Raw genomic sequence first — 15,242 nt, 5'->3', positions numbered from 1 at the left:
AGGATGCTCCTGTATGAGCCTCGGCCCTGACCCCGGGATGGGAGACTGGAGGATCCTAACAGGATTGGGGGTTGGTTGGGTGTGACCAAGGCATCTGCCAAAGGGAGAGTACGAAGGAAAGCGGAGGCACCTCCTCCCTGGCTGTCCTTGGCCCCCTCTCCCCTCCTTGTTCTCTGGGAGTGGCTGGTGAGCAGTGGCCTCCCTGCAGGGCCAGGCAGGTAGGCCAGAGCTTTTGGTTTGCTGAGGTTTGTCAGGTTTTCCAGCTCGGGGCTCAGCCAGCTGGCAGGAAGCAGGACAGAGGTCACTTGAATTCAGACCACATGTCCCTGTTAAATACATTAGCTTTTAAATCAATCTTTGTTCAAAGTCCAGTGAGTTGCAAGCCTAGTGCTCACCTGCAGAGACAGAATTCCTGAGCGAACTAACAGAGCGGCTCCTCTTCCATCTCCAGGTAAGAACTGCTCGTGTCCTCCTTGAGGGTGCTGGCCACCGGGGCCTGAGCTACCTTCTTTCTTTTCCTTTTCCCTTTTTCTTTTTCCAAGCCTGTAGCTGGCTGTCTAGGGCAGAGAAGAGTCCCATGGGGAGGGAGCCAGGCCCCTTAGTGGTGGTTGGGGGTGAGAGATGATCCACACTCTGAGATTCTTTCTGCTGGAGATGCCCCTCACCTTTGCAGGCTAGGGTCTGCTTCACAAAGAAATTGGTAAACCGGTCTCAGAAAAAGCTTTCCCTGGGTTGTATGGGGGTTTGATGTGCAGCCAAAGGGAGTGAGACAACAGACTTCACAGGTAACCAGGCGGATACGCCCAGGACCTTCCTACTGGTACAGGGGCCTTGGGTAGCAGAGAAGACTCTTCTGGAAGCAGCCTTTAAAGGACGCAGCCTAACTTAGCTTGCCCACTAGATAATAAAAGCAGGCATCTTTCCTCTCTGTATCACACTGCAGCACTAAGACATGAGAAAAACCAGTGGATTTCCAGGCTGGCTGAATTTTAAAACATACATTCCCCAGGCTCTCACGTTTGGCATTTCTAAGTCTCCAGACCTTGTGTGAATTGAAAGATCTTTGTTTGAAAACTCTCCCAGAATCATTCTGATCAGTGCAGGTAGGTTTGGGAACCACTAGTAGTTTATTTCTTAAGCAGAAGTGTCATGAGACTTAAGTAAGTATGACACTTACCTAAGGGTTCACTCTCTATGAAGACTCCCAGTCTGGGTTGGATCCAGCTATGAAGATTTGGGTGTTGGCTCTGAGAAACACATTCTTCTTTATTTCCTAAAATCTCTGCAATGTGTCACCAGGGCAGCTTTCAGTCTTGTATCCAGAAGGCAAGAGGGGGTAGCAGGGACTGCCTCAGGCCATGATTGTCCAGTCATCTGAAGTCTACAGCAAATTACTCAGGGTCTTTGAATTTCTGTGTTATGATAGTAACTTCTGCTTATCTTTGACTTTTGTATGTTCTCTGCACCATAGGGTGTGAAGTTGCTGGTAATGATGTCTTATATTCATAGACCACTGGCTAGGCAGCTACTTCTCCCCCACGGGAAAGAACATAGGACTGGAATACAAATCATCAGAGTTTTGATTCAGTTGCTAGTGATAGGCCATTAGACAAACTACTTAGCCAACTGGAGCCTCAATTTCATTATTGATCAAGTGAAGTCCTGTCATCTTTTCCCCAAGAGTGTACTGAAAATAAAATTGTAAGTACAAATGTGTGGTCTGGCATGGTGGCTCATGCCTGTAATCCCAGCACTTGGGGAGGCCCAAGCGGGAGGATCACTTGAGGCCAGGAGTTCGAGACCAGCCTGGGCAATGAAGTGAGACCCCCCCCCCCCCCGTCTCTACAGAAAATAGTAATAAATTAACCCTGCATGGTGGCATGTGTCTGTGGTGTCAGCTACTTGGGAGGCTGAAATGGAAGGGTTGCTTGAGCCCAGGGGGTCGGGGCTGCAGTGAGCCATGATTGCATCACTGCACTCCAGCCTGGGTGACAGAGTGAGATCCTGTCTTAAAAACAAAAAACCATGAATGTGTTAAAAACACGATGTAAGATGCCTAGATTTCAAATGTGTATATCAAAAGTCTCTGTAGAATAGTAAGAAGAAACAAATTGCAGTCACTTGGGAAATCTTGTCCTAGTCTTTTAATCTCGTTGAGCCTCTGTTTGCTCACTTACAAATAAGGAGTTGAGACCAGATCATCATTAATGTCTTTTTCAGTTGGCCAAGTATAAGGTAGATCCTGGAGCCTTGAAGGGTAGCTCCTTGTTATTGGGGTATAAATTAAAATGTCACCTCCCAGGAAGGACTTTCTAAATCAGCCTCCCACCTCCATGCCACCAGTATCTCTATCATTCATAGCATGTACCATCAGAAATCATCTCATTTAGGCCGGGTGCAGTGGCTCACATCTGTAATCCCAGCACTTTGGGAGGCTGAGGCGGGTGGATCACCTGAGGTCAGGAGTTCAAGACCAGCCTGGCCAACATGGTGAAACGCCATCTCTACTAAAAATACAAAAATTAGCTGGGCATGGTACTGCCTGTGTGTAGTACCAGCTACTTGGGAGTCTGAGACAGGAGAATTGCTTGAACCTGGGAGGTGGAGGTTGCAGTGAGCCAAGACTGTGCCATTGCACCCCAGCCTGGGTGACAGAGGGAGACTCCATCTCGAGAAAAAAAAAAAAATCATCTCTTTTACTTGTCACCTTTGCCAGATGTTAAGCTTCAAGACTGCAGGGATCTTGTCATTTGTATTACTTGCTGTATTACCAGCCCCTTGAGCACTACCTGGCATAGAACGTATTTCCATAAATGGAATTAGTGTGGCAGGGAAGGAGCTAGAAGAATAGATGCAGATGGCGATGGCTTTGATGAGGTGTTCCTCAGGAAAGGAGGTTGAAGGACTCCAATCCTCTCTCAGGGCAACTGAAGTCCAGGGTCTAATCATATGGGAATGGGTTTCTCTGGTCACTTCTTAGTGAAATGATTCTTGCATTCATTGCATAGGGATGTGATGAGAGTGGCAAGCTGGAGCTAGACGTGTTTTCCTCAAGATCTCAGCAACTTCTTTCTTTGGTCCTTCATGAGGGACTGCCCAGATTTCCTTAATCTCTTTGCCTGATGGGTATCATGGATAAGTGATTAAGAAAATGAGCACTGGGATTGGAAACATGCACTCTAGATCAGACCCTCTAAGCTTCTATTTCCTCATCAATCAAATGGGCATATTAGTACCTAGTTCCGGAAGTTATGAGGGTTAAATGCACATAGTGTCTAGCACATCTTAAGTGCTATTGAGATAATCTTCAGACAGCATTGCTATTACATGACTCCTGGAATGCTATTACATGACCCCCAGGGAATGGCAGGAGTTTTGGTAAGTAGAAAAGATAGCCCTAGCCCACTTAGTGGCAACCAGAGAAGGTTTGCTGTTGGTCTGAGGTGGTCACTGGTTTCTGAAGTGCCAAGCCTGGTTGGAGGCACAGATAGTCGACATTCATAAAGCTGCGTAGAACCATGGGGTCCCAATGGGGACGTGAAACTAAATGATCCAGAAAAGCCCGTGGACTTTCCACCAGTTGTATTGAATACATCTTGATGGTGTGAGAATACAGAAAGGGGCTGTGGTGCCTGCTCTTAAGAAAGCTTATCTTGGCTGGGCACGATGGCTCACGCCTGTAATCCCAGCACTTTGGGAGGCTGAGGAGGGTGGATCACTTGAGGTCAGGAGTTTGAGACCAGCCTGGCCAACGTAGTGAAACCCCATCTCTACTAAAAATACAAAAAGTAGCCGGGTGTGGTGGCAGGTGCCTGCAATCCCAGCTTCTCAGGAGGCTGAGGCAGAAGAATTGCTTGAATCCAGGTGGCGGAGGTTGCAGTGAGCCGAGATCACACCACTGCACTCTAGCCTGGACCACAAGAGCAAGATTCCATCCCCCCCGGCAAAAAAAAAAAAAAGCTTATCTTGCTGGGGATACACGACATGGACCCTGAAGCTCCTCTATAGTCTACTGGACTGAGTCCAGTGCTCACAGTCTAACCTACTTCTTTTTTTCAACATATAACTGTGCTCTGATCTTTCTGAACCATTCACCATAGTCAGTCACCTAGTCTGACTACTTGTATTTCCCGAATACATTCTACACCTCAGGCCTGGGAGGCAGGGTAGATGGTGGAAGGAATCCAGACTCTGCTTATCCAAATAGTCAGGGGAAACCAAGTTAACTTTTCAGTCTCTTTTCTTTTTCCTTGTAAAATGGCCCATCAGGATTGAATCAGAACCCATAAAAAGTACCTAGGCTGGTTCCTGATCCTAGTGGGGAGCTCAATAAATATATATAACAATAAGAAAGCTTTTATATTTAAATATTCCAGCACCCACACCGTTGTTCAGCAGTTAAACTTCATAACTCTCCCTACTGGACTCCGGGCTCTTTCAGGGCAGGACGGTAGCTATTCTGGGTTGGACCCTGATAACTGCCTCGCAGTAGGTATTACATAGAACTTGTTAAGTATATGAGCGATAACTGAAATTCAGATGAAATGATACCTTCAGACTGTGGTGGTCATGGAAGGCTTCGTATATAATCTAAAATTTGAACTGAGCCTTGAAAATGGTAGGTCTTAAATTCATTCACTTGGAAAAAATGTTTACTTAGCACTTACTATGAGTAAGTAGTCAGAAGGGGGAAGGGATTCCAGGCAGAGCATGGGGCATGAGCAAAGGGCAGGCTCGTGTGGGTGACCATGCACAGACCAGTTGGGGCTTGCTGAGGAGCTGGGGGCCCGAGGTAGGGCTGGATTATGTTGAGCCTCAGTGCCTGAGCAAGAAGCTTGAACTTTTTTTTTTTTTTTTTTGAGACGGAATCTTGCTCTGTTGCCCAGGCTGGAGCGCAGTGGCACGATCTCGGCTCACTGCAAGCTCCGCCTCTTGGGTTCACGCCATTCTCCTGCCTCAGCCTCCCAAGTAGTTTGAACTATAGGTGTCCACCACCACACCCAGCTAATTTTTTGTATTTGTAGTAGAGATGAGGTTTCACTATGTTAGCCAGGATGGTCTCAATCTCCTGACCTGGTGATCCACCTGCCTCGGCCTCCCAAAGTGCTGGGATTGCAGGCGTGAGCCACCGCGCCTGGCCAAACTTCTTTTTCTTGAATGATTTTTTTTTTTTTTTTTTGAGACTGTAGTATAATAAAACCAGGGTCAGAAAGTTTGTCTTGAGGCAGGACTCTTGTAGTAGTTTAAACACACCAAAAAAAAAGTGAGGGGGGTAGAAATGCAAGTTCAAAAAGTCATGTAACACAAAATGTCGATTTGGGGAAAACACTTGTCTCAGCTGACACTCAGGACGGTTGAGCTGTCTTCAGGTACTAGTTCTATCAGCAGCCTGAGGGTGTCCTCTCTCTGTGGGTGCCTCTGTTTCCACACAATATTGGCTCTATCCCTCTCCCAACTCATAGAACTCTTAGATAAGCAATCAAACTGTGAAAGGCCTTGAACTCCAGCCCAGAGTCTTGCCATATAGGACAAAGTATTGTTTATGGTGGCTGGAGGTAGGGAAGGTACTTAGTATCAGCAGGCCAAATGAACTTTGGGATAAGTAGATTCCATTCCTGATCATAAATGAGAAATAAAAACTACTCAGTGGGTCTGTGATCACTCTTCTCCAGATAATTCTCAATGGAATGGATTTCATTGATTTCTCACATTTGAAATTTATCCCTGGCTAAGACCAAACAGTAACTATCACAATGGGAAAGTACACTAAGCAAGTACATATTTTAGAGCCCTGCTTCTCCTTCTATTTTTGATATTAGTTATTTAAAGTAAATATACTTGAGTATTTGAATTTCTGTATGCCTTGCTTTTCAGAGGAGAAATCCAGGCAGCCTTAAATATGATCTGCATAAAAATATAGGATCTGTTCTAGGTAAAATATATTTGAAGAAGGGTGAAATTGAGTTGTCTTTATCTCTTCCTTGCTAGAGACATCTGCCAGTAGCAGCTCAGATACAGCAGGATTTTTTTACTTATGCTGTTGGAAGGAACAGCATGCGCCAAGGCTCTGTGGCAGGCTCTGAAGGAGGCCAGCCATGGCTGGTGTGAGGCATGAAGCCTTGGAGTCAGGGCTGATGCCTGTAAGGGATTCTCAAGCCTGTCTATAGTTGCCGACTTAACGTCGCACAGTCTCCACCAACTGTATTTTCCTAACAAAAGTCTAGTGGGTTTGTTTTCTTCTTTCTTGTTACACAGATGCATGCAAGTGCTGCAAGAACAGTATTCCTCAAAGTACACACTGTGGTCAAGCGTCCTGAGAATGTGGCTTTTTTCTTGCTAAACTTCAGAGTGTTTTATAGGCAAGCATGGAGTTCAGTGGAAAGCAAATAATGTCTAGATTGAATGTTGCTGGAGAGACCCTGCCCTTTCTTTTCCTTATGCCTCAACGAAACAGAAATAACTTACTCTGTGGTTTCATACTAGATTATACAATCAGATACCCTTCCATAGTCAAAGTAACTAGGGTTAAACATTCCTCACCAGCAGTCCTGGTAAGTGTTTTTTTGTTTTTTGTTTTTTTTTTTGAGATGGAGTCTCGCTCTGTGGCCCAGGCTGGAGTGCAGTGGCATGACCTTGGCTCACTGCAACCTCCACCTCCTGGGTTCAAGCAATTCTCCTGTCTCAGCCTCCCGAGTAGCTGGGACTACAGGCACGTGCCACCACGCCCAGCTAATTTTTGTATTTTTAGTAGAGACGGGGTTTCACTATATTGGTCAGGCTGGTCTCAAACTCCCAACCTCAGGTGATCCGCCTGTCTCGGCCTCCCAAAGTGCTGGGATTACAGGCGTGAGCCACTGCACCCAGCCCCTGCTAAGTTTTTAGTGTTTAGCATTTTCATGGATTGAGTGTTGGTTATGTAAGTGCCTTGTGGGGAGAGGCTCTGTTTTCTTCGTGGTGTGATACTGACTGCATAATTGATTCCTAGTTACTATTAGATAAGGCGATGGTGGGTTCAGGTGTAGATGACTATATTTATGGAATAATCCTGCCACTTCTAAGTCCCAGACCTTGGAAGATGAGCAGAGATGACAGTACCTGGGCTCTTTCTTTCCTGATGGTATTTTATTGCATCTGGCCATCGCTGGTGACAGCCCCCTTCTGTCTTTCTCCCTCCAAGCAGAATGCTGTTTATCCCATGCCCTCTCTCTGATCTTTTGGCATTTCAGTGATGCTGTCTGGTGAGCGAGCCTATTCACTAGCTACTCCTTGGCTATGAAGGTCCCTCTCTGGGCCAGGTGTCTGTAGCTAAGGTAATGCTTCACTCACTCCATCTTGTCCACTGCTGTCTGTTCCTTGGGTCCCTATGTTCACTTCTGTTAGAGGTCATCCACTCCAGGTGGTGGAACTCTCTGGCCAGCTTAGTCTTGAAATTCTGTTAAAGCTCCCTGGACTCTTTTACCTCCTTGATGCACAGCATTTGGTTCTATTTTGTAATTCCCTGGCTTTTAGACTTACAGGATACTTTTGAGTCCAGAGTTTATTATTTGAGCTTTCTTTCATGGGGAACAAAATCTCCAGCCCTGACTTTTCAGCAGCTAAAATTAGCTTTGCAGAAGTGATCGGGACTGAGTGGATAGAGAATCCCTTGCCTGATCATTGAGGTGCCTGCCCATTCTTAGTCTATAATTTCTTCTTGTCTGCTGCAAAAAGAAAATCAGGAACAAATTTCAAATGTTCTCACAGAAAATGGGATTCCCATTGCATCAGGCCTTTCATCAGAGGACAGGAAAGAGTAACTTGGATGGAGTGGACTTCAGAAACTCCAGAAACTCCAGAAACTCCAGAAACTGTGCTGAGAGGCCTTGCATGCTCTACTGTGAGTCATCTTCACGGCATCCACATGTGCTTCCTATTCTAGGGGTACTTCTATCTTCAGCTCAAAATTAAGGAACTCACCCATGTTCTCACAGTTAACAAGCGGTGAAGCCAGGATTAAAAACTAGGTTTGGCTCTAAAACCCTTGCTCTTTCTACTCTACCCTTACTCAGAATTGATCCTGGGGGAATATGGAAACAAAAACACAGATTCCCTTTTGTATACACATCTGGCTCCTTTACAATTGCATCATGGGGAACTATTCTGCTCTAAAGATCTTTTCAGATGACTTTTCCTGTGTCAACCCACTAACTTTTGAAACTGCTTCCACAGTCCCTTCTTCTTTCCTCCCAACTCATGCTGTTAAGCTAGTCCCTGAAACATTTCATCTTCCCAATCCCAAACTCCTAGCTCTTCTTATCTGCCAATTCATGTTGGCCCCACAGTCTGACATTCCAGCTCTGTGCTCCTTGTAAATCTAGAAATCCTCACATCCTACCCTTATGGGCTTGTTAGTTTGAGCTGGAGTCTTGCTGTGTCACCCAGGCTGGAGTGAGTGGTGCAGTCTTGGCTCACTGCAACCTCCGCCTCCCGGGTTCAAGCGATTCCTGTGCCTCAGCCTCCTGAGTAGCCGGGATTACAGGCACACACCACCACGCTCAGCTAATTTTAAAATTTATCTTATATATATATTTTAATTTGAGATGAAGTTTCACTCATTGCCCAGGCTGGAGTGTAATGGCGTGATCTCAGCTCACTGCAACCTCTGCCTCCTGGGTTCAAGCAATTCTCCTGCCTCAGACTCCTGAGTAGCTGGGATTACAGACGCCCACCCTCACACCTGGCTAATTTTTGTAGTTTCAGTAGAGACAGTGTTTCGCCAAGTTGGCCAGGCTCGTCTCAAACTCCTGACCTCAGGTGATCCGCCTGCCTTGGCCTCCAAAAGTGCTGGGATTACAGGCATGAGCCACTGCACCTGGCCTTTATTTTTTATTTTTTGAGGCAGAGTCTCGTTCTGTCACCCAGGCCAGAGTGCAGTGGTGCAATCTTGGCTCACTGCAACCTCTGCCTCCTGGGTTCAAGCAATTCTCCTGCCTCAGCCTCTGGAGTATATGGGGTTATAGGTGCCTGCCACCACACCTGGCTAATGTTTTTTGTGTTTTTAGTAGAGATGAGGTTTCACCATGTTGGCCAAGCTGGTCGCAAACTCCTGACCTCAAGTAATTCACCCGTCTCGGCCTCCCAAAGTGCTGGGATTATAGGTGTGAGCCACTGTGCCTGGCCTACCCTTATGTTTTAAAAACATGTCAGCCCCAACTTAGGGTAAAAGTTACCACTTTCCTTGTCTATTCTTGATGTATATTACTATGAGAAAAATACATGGGAACCCACGCTGCTGCAAGTTTATTATCTATATATATATATATGTTAACCTAAGTTATTTCTTAGACATTTTAATTCAATTCATTGACTCTTTGTAGTGAACTAATGCTGTGGCCATTAGTTCAATGTCTTAGTTCACCGCCAGCTCGGGGGCTCCATTCTGTTTTGGTTTACACAGAATTTCTTTTAAGTTTGAAATAGCTGTCAGTTTTTTTAAATGGGGATGTTTTATGTAAATCTAGATTTCCAGAGTCTCTTGAAAATTGAAAGGTGGCATGCTGACCTCCTCTTCCTCAGGCAGTTGTCTTCTCATGAAAAGCGGCAGCTTTTCCTCTGTCCCCTCCCAGCCACCTTCGCTGATTTACCCGTTTGACCCTAGAGACTATTTTTCTGTGGTACTTTTGCTCCATATTCTTCAAGTTCCTGATTTTTGTCAACTACTTCATAGGAGAGATTGACGCTGAGGTAAGTGACCTTGTTTTCTTCTTTATCATATTTTTTTCTACTTCGCTCCTGCCCCCGGAGAAGAGGTATTTCCTCTCACCAAGGCTAACCCCAGTTTCCATATTCTCCATATCATCTCTTGATACAGAAACATGCTGATCGTTTCCTTAATGTTAAAAATAAAAATATCCAGGCTGGGTGCAGTGGCTCATGCCTGTAATCCAGCACTTTGGGAGGCCGAGGCGGGCGGACCACAAGGTCAGGAGTTTGAGACCAGCCTGACCAACATGGTGAAATCCCGGCTCTACTAAAAAAAAAAAAAAATTAGCTGGGCGTGGTGGCGGGTGCCTGTAACCCCAACTACTCAGGAGGCTGAGCAGGAGATTTGCTTGAATCTGGGAGGCAGAGGTTGCAGTGAGCTGAGATCACACCACTGCACTCCAGCCTGTGTGACAGAGCAAGACTCTGTCTCAAAAAATAAAATAAAATAAAAATAAATAAATAAAGCATCCATCAATCCCGCTTTTCCCTCCAGCTGCTACTCCAACTCTCTAATTTATCTGTTCCCAAATGTATCAATATTTGTTGCTTCTGTTACTTGGTATCCACTTGCTTCTTAGTGTCTTATCAGGCCCAGACTTCCATTTTCTGAATGTCAGTGGCATTTTCTGTTTTCATTCTCTCTACCTCTTAGCATTATTTGGCATTGTTAACTATCCCATCTTAAAATTCTTCTTTTAGTTTTGATGACACTAAAATTTTGGCATTGTGTTTTCTGATTATTCCTTTTTGCTTCCTCTTTCTTTTCTCTTTTTCTCTCTCTCTCTTTCTCTCTTTCCCTCCCTCCCTCCCTCCCTCCCTCCGTCCGTTCCTTCCTTCCTTCCTTCCTTCCTTCCTTCCTTCCTTCCTTCCTTCCTTCCTGTCTCACTCACTCTGTTGCCCAGACTAGAGGCAGTGGTGTGATCTCGGCTCACCGCAACCACTGCCTCCCGGGTTCAAGCGATTCTCCTGCCTCAGCCTCCCGAGTACCTGGGCTTACAGGCACGTGCCTCCATGCCCGGCTAATTCTTGTATTTTTAGAAGAGACAGGGCTTCACCAGTTGGCCAGGCTGGTCTTGAACTCCTGACCTCAAATGGTCTGCCCTCCTCGGCCTCCCAAAGTACTGGAATTATAGGTGTGAGCCACCGCGTCTGGCCTCCTTTTTGTTTCATCTTCCTATCACTTAGATACAGGTATTGCACAAGGCTTTATCCTTGGCTCCCCTCCTTTCGTAATCTCATTGATGGGCTTCATGTAGTGCTGCTGTGCAGATGGTCCCAAACCTGGACTCTAGTCCAGCATCTCCTGAGCTCTAGGTGATGTTCAGTCAAGTCCTCTAATTGAAACCTACCTCAAACTGATGTTGCCATCTCATTCCTCATGACTACGCCATCTTTTAATGGCATCACATTTCTGCCAGTCACCAAAGCATGAATTAGTTTCCTTTGACACATTCCCTTTCAAACACACAGCCTGGGTGGGCAGCATTCCTCAGAAGGTGCTAGAGCTGCTGTAATAGAAGACCACAGAAGGTGTGGCTTAAATAACATTTATTTTTTCATGGTTCTAGAGGCTGGAAGTCCAAGGTGTCAACAGGTTTGGGTCCTCGGAGGCCTCTCTCCTGTCTTCTCCCTGTGTCCTCACATGGCTTTATTCTCTGTGCAAGTGCATCTCTGATGTCTCTTCCTCTTTACATACGGGCATCAGTTCTGTTGAATTAGGGTCCCACCCTTATGACCTCATTTAACCTTAGTTACTTCTTTAAAGTTCCTGTCTTCAAGTACAGTCACATTGGGGATTAGGGCTTCAATGTATGAATTGGAAGTTGGGGGCAAAAATCAGTCTATAATAGAAGGGGAGTTCGGGGCTTGAAGTAGGAAAGGTATCCAGGCTGGTTAGTAGAAAATACTGAGCCAGGGTTATCAGCTCAGGGAAAGTATACAGCTGGCCCTTGTGGAGAAGCAGGCAGAAGAAGTGAGTGGCTACAGAACTAGAGTGTCCTTGCAACCCCTGGACTAAGAGGAGCCCAAAGCACAATTGTGTTTGAATTGAGCTGTGGCCTCAGAAGACTTAACTGTGCATTTGCCACTCTGCGCCAGGGGATCTTTCCTCATGACAGTGAAACCAGAACAAAATAACTACATGCCAGGGGAGTAAGCCGTCATTAGGAAGAGTGGCAGGAGCCTGTGGGCCCTGACACTGGGTGCTGCACACCTGTTGTTCCTCCTGGACACTTGTCATGGTGAGTGTAAAGAAGTGTTTTGGACATCTGTGTTGTCACAGCTGTTCTGTCTGAGATCATCTCTGCATGGAGAAATCTGAGGGAACAAGGCTGAAGAGTTACTACAATGTCACTTAGTCCTCTCTGTAGTTCCTCCACCTCTGTCACCTTCATTCTATTCTGACGGCTGCTATGTGGGTCAGGCCCTTTATCACGTGTGAGTAGGATTTTGACAACAGCCTCTTACCTGGCCTCTCTGCAGTGTGTCTTTGCTTGAATCCAGCCTACCTGCCCTTCTTGGTAACCAACTCTGATCCTGTTATCCCTCTGCTTAAAAGCCTTGTGTGGTGCCCCTTTCCACCAAGCTAAGGCCAGATCCCTTGGGCTGATATTAAAGGCCTTTATAGTCTAATTTGTCACCCATGGTTTCCCTCTGTTGGCTGTCCTTCAACCACATTGGGTTTTAGCTCTTCCTTGACCACACCCAAGCTTTCCCTCTTTCTTTCTCTCTCTCTCGCTCTCCTCTTTCTCTCTTTCGACAGTGTCTCACTCTGTCACCCGGGCTGGAGTTCAGTGCACCGTCTCGGCTCACTGCAACCTCCGCTTCCTGGGCTGAAGTGATTCTCCTGCCTCAGCCTCCTCAATAGCTGGGACTGCAGGTGCCCACCACCATACCTGGCTAATTTTTGTATTTTTTGGTAGAGGCAGGGTTTCACCATGTTGGCCAGGCTGGTCTTGAACTCCTGATCTCAAGTGATCTGCCCACCTCTGCCTCTGCCTCCCAAAGTGTTGGGATTACAGGTGTGAGCCACCGCACCTGGCAAACTTTCCCACTTTCATAACACGGTGTCCACACTGTTCTGTGTCTAAAATGGTCTCGTCCTTCTGCACTCGTTGAAATGTCATCCATCTGTTGTTAAGGCTTAAATCAAGTCCTGCCTAATTTTTGAAGGTTTCTTTGTTTCATATTGTAGGTCTTACCTCACTTATACTCTGCTCACAATGATATTTTTCTTTCTTTCTTTCTTTCTTTCTTTTTTTTTTTTTTTTGAGACAGAGTCTTGCTCTGTCCCCAGGCTGGAGTGTAGTGGTGCGATCTCAGCTCACTGTAACCTCCACCTCCCGGGTTCAAGCGATTCTCCTGCCTCAACCTCCTGAGTAGCTGGGACTACAGGCATGCACCACCACACCTGGCTAATTTTTGTATTTTTAGTAGAGACAGGGTTTCACCTTGTTGGCCAAGATGGTCTAGATCTCTTGACCTCATGATCCGCCCTCCTCGGCCTCCCAAAGTGCTGGGATTACAGGTGTGAGCCACTGCACCTGGCCAGTTATTTTTGTTCTAAAACTTTTTCTTAATTCTATTCAACTATAAAGTCTCTTGAGAATAGGGGTGGTGTATAACTTTATCCTTTCAACCACTTGACAGTGTTTTGCATATAAGTGAGGGGCAGATGCCTGCGGCATGAACAAATGAAATCAGGTTTTGGTAGTATGTCTTCTTGATGCTGAAATGGAAAATAGAAGGAACTATGTTCATGATCCCAAACAGATTTCACCTGCCCCAGCATGCTAACTGAAGAAGCGAATTCTTTGGGAAAGGGAAGAGATTGGTAGGGAGCAAAGAACTGTGGAGTAAATCTGGCAACCATCACTCATCCTCCAGGGTTCACAGGATGACTGGTAGGGCCTCAGTCCTGAGTGGATTCTGCCCATAGGGTTGGAGGAGGATGAGGAATGGCCTCAGCTTTTAAGGTGTTTAGGTTTGGGAGGTGGGGAGCAAGTCCCTAGACTTAATTAATAGCATAAAGAGTCCATGAGAACAGTGAAAGGTTGTTTTATCTGCTTGGTTCTATGCTCACCCGACTCAGAACTAGAACTTGGGGAGGGAGGCACAAGGAACAGATTGCAGGTTGCGACACACTCCTATCTTGCTGGCTGGGGCACTGATTGTGGGCACACAGGATCCCGAGGACTGCACGGTGTGACCAAGGCTTCTCCTAATCAGGCTGCCACCTTGGTCTGTCAAGTTGGATAAAGGTGAGCCCAGGGTGGCTGTGATTAGTTCATTCGATCTCAACATTCCTCTGTGACCCATGAGGGAGGGAGTTATCCTGAGGCTGAGGGGAGACAGGAGGAGTCGAGGCAGCCTAGGGTGATTTTTTTTTTTTTTTTTTTGATGGAGTCTCGCTCTGTCACCCAGGCTGGAGTTCAGTGGCCTGATCTTGGCTCACTGCAAGCTCCACCTCCCAGGTTCACGCCATTCTCCTGCCTCAGCCTCCCGAGTAGCTGGGACCACAGGCGCCCGCCACCACGCCCGGTTAATTTTTTGTATTTTTAGTAGAGACGGGGTTTCACGGTGTTAGCCAGGATGGTCTCCATCTCCTGACCTCGTGATCCGCCTGCCTCGGCCTCCCAGAGTGCTGCGATTACAGGCGTGAGCCACCGCGCCCGGCACCTAGGGTGATTTTTAAGCTCTAGTTCCTTTGCTCTGGTTTAGGTCTTTAGGTCTGCTTTAGACCTGAGGTGGGGCCTAAGCATCGATTTTCCTAAATCTCTACAGGTGATTCTGAGGGGCAGCTAGGATTGAGAATCAAACTTGTAAGGTGTTGCAAGCATTAAATGAGATAATGTGTCATAGAAAATTTTCAAATGACATGATTTATTATTGCTAGCATTGCCTGACACGGTCTACAGAGTTACACGATTTCAACTAAATTCTTCTGCTCACTCAGATGAGACAGCTGGAGCCTTTGGGCATGGGTGGACAACTAGGACTGAGGAGATTAAGGAAGATCTTTTCATTCTGCTGACGTCACTCCTCAGGGGGTTGCCATTTATTTTCCTTCTTCAGAAGAAGAATTTACTTACCCCTGGCCCGTGTTTTGTCTGGTCTCTAGCAGCTTCAGAATTCCTTCTTTTTTTTTTCTTGAGACGGAGTCTCGCTCTGTCGCCAGGCTGGAGTACAGTGACGCGATCTCGGCTCACTGCAAGCTCCACCTCCCGGGTTCAAGCGATTCTCCTGCCTCACGCCGCCACCACACCCAGCTAATTTTTTTTTTTTTTTTTGAATTTTAATAGAGACAGGGTTTCACCATGTTGGCCAGGATGGTTTCGATCTCCTGACCTTGTTATCCGCTTGCCTTGGCCTCCCAAAGTGCTGGAATTACAGGCATGAGCCACTGCGCCCAGCCCAGAATTCTTATTCTTTCTTTCTTTCTTCTTCTTTTTTTTTTTTTCCCCAGATGGAGTCTCACTCTGTCGTCCAGGCTGGAGTGC

The 15,242-nt window shown here is 46.4% G+C and overlaps 1 protein-coding gene across 1 annotated transcript in view; it reads left to right on the top strand.

The window, feature by feature from the left end:
• The first annotated feature begins 258 nt into the window (after nucleotides 1-258).
• Nucleotides 259-15,242, top strand: part of PDZK1 (PDZ domain containing 1) — a 36,408-nt gene continuing 21,424 nt past the window's right edge. Inside the window, exon 1 of the mRNA XM_032151625.2 lies at nucleotides 259-451. The gene's annotated coding sequence lies outside the window, so the exon portion shown is untranslated. The remainder of the gene's footprint in view (nucleotides 452-15,242) is intronic.

This window comes from Hylobates moloch, unplaced genomic scaffold, assembly GCF_009828535.3.
Source record: "Hylobates moloch isolate HMO894 unplaced genomic scaffold, HMol_V3 SCAFFOLD_5, whole genome shotgun sequence".
NCBI lineage: Eukaryota > Metazoa > Chordata > Mammalia > Primates > Hylobatidae > Hylobates > Hylobates moloch.
This window is presented reverse-complemented; position numbering and strand designations above follow the sequence as displayed.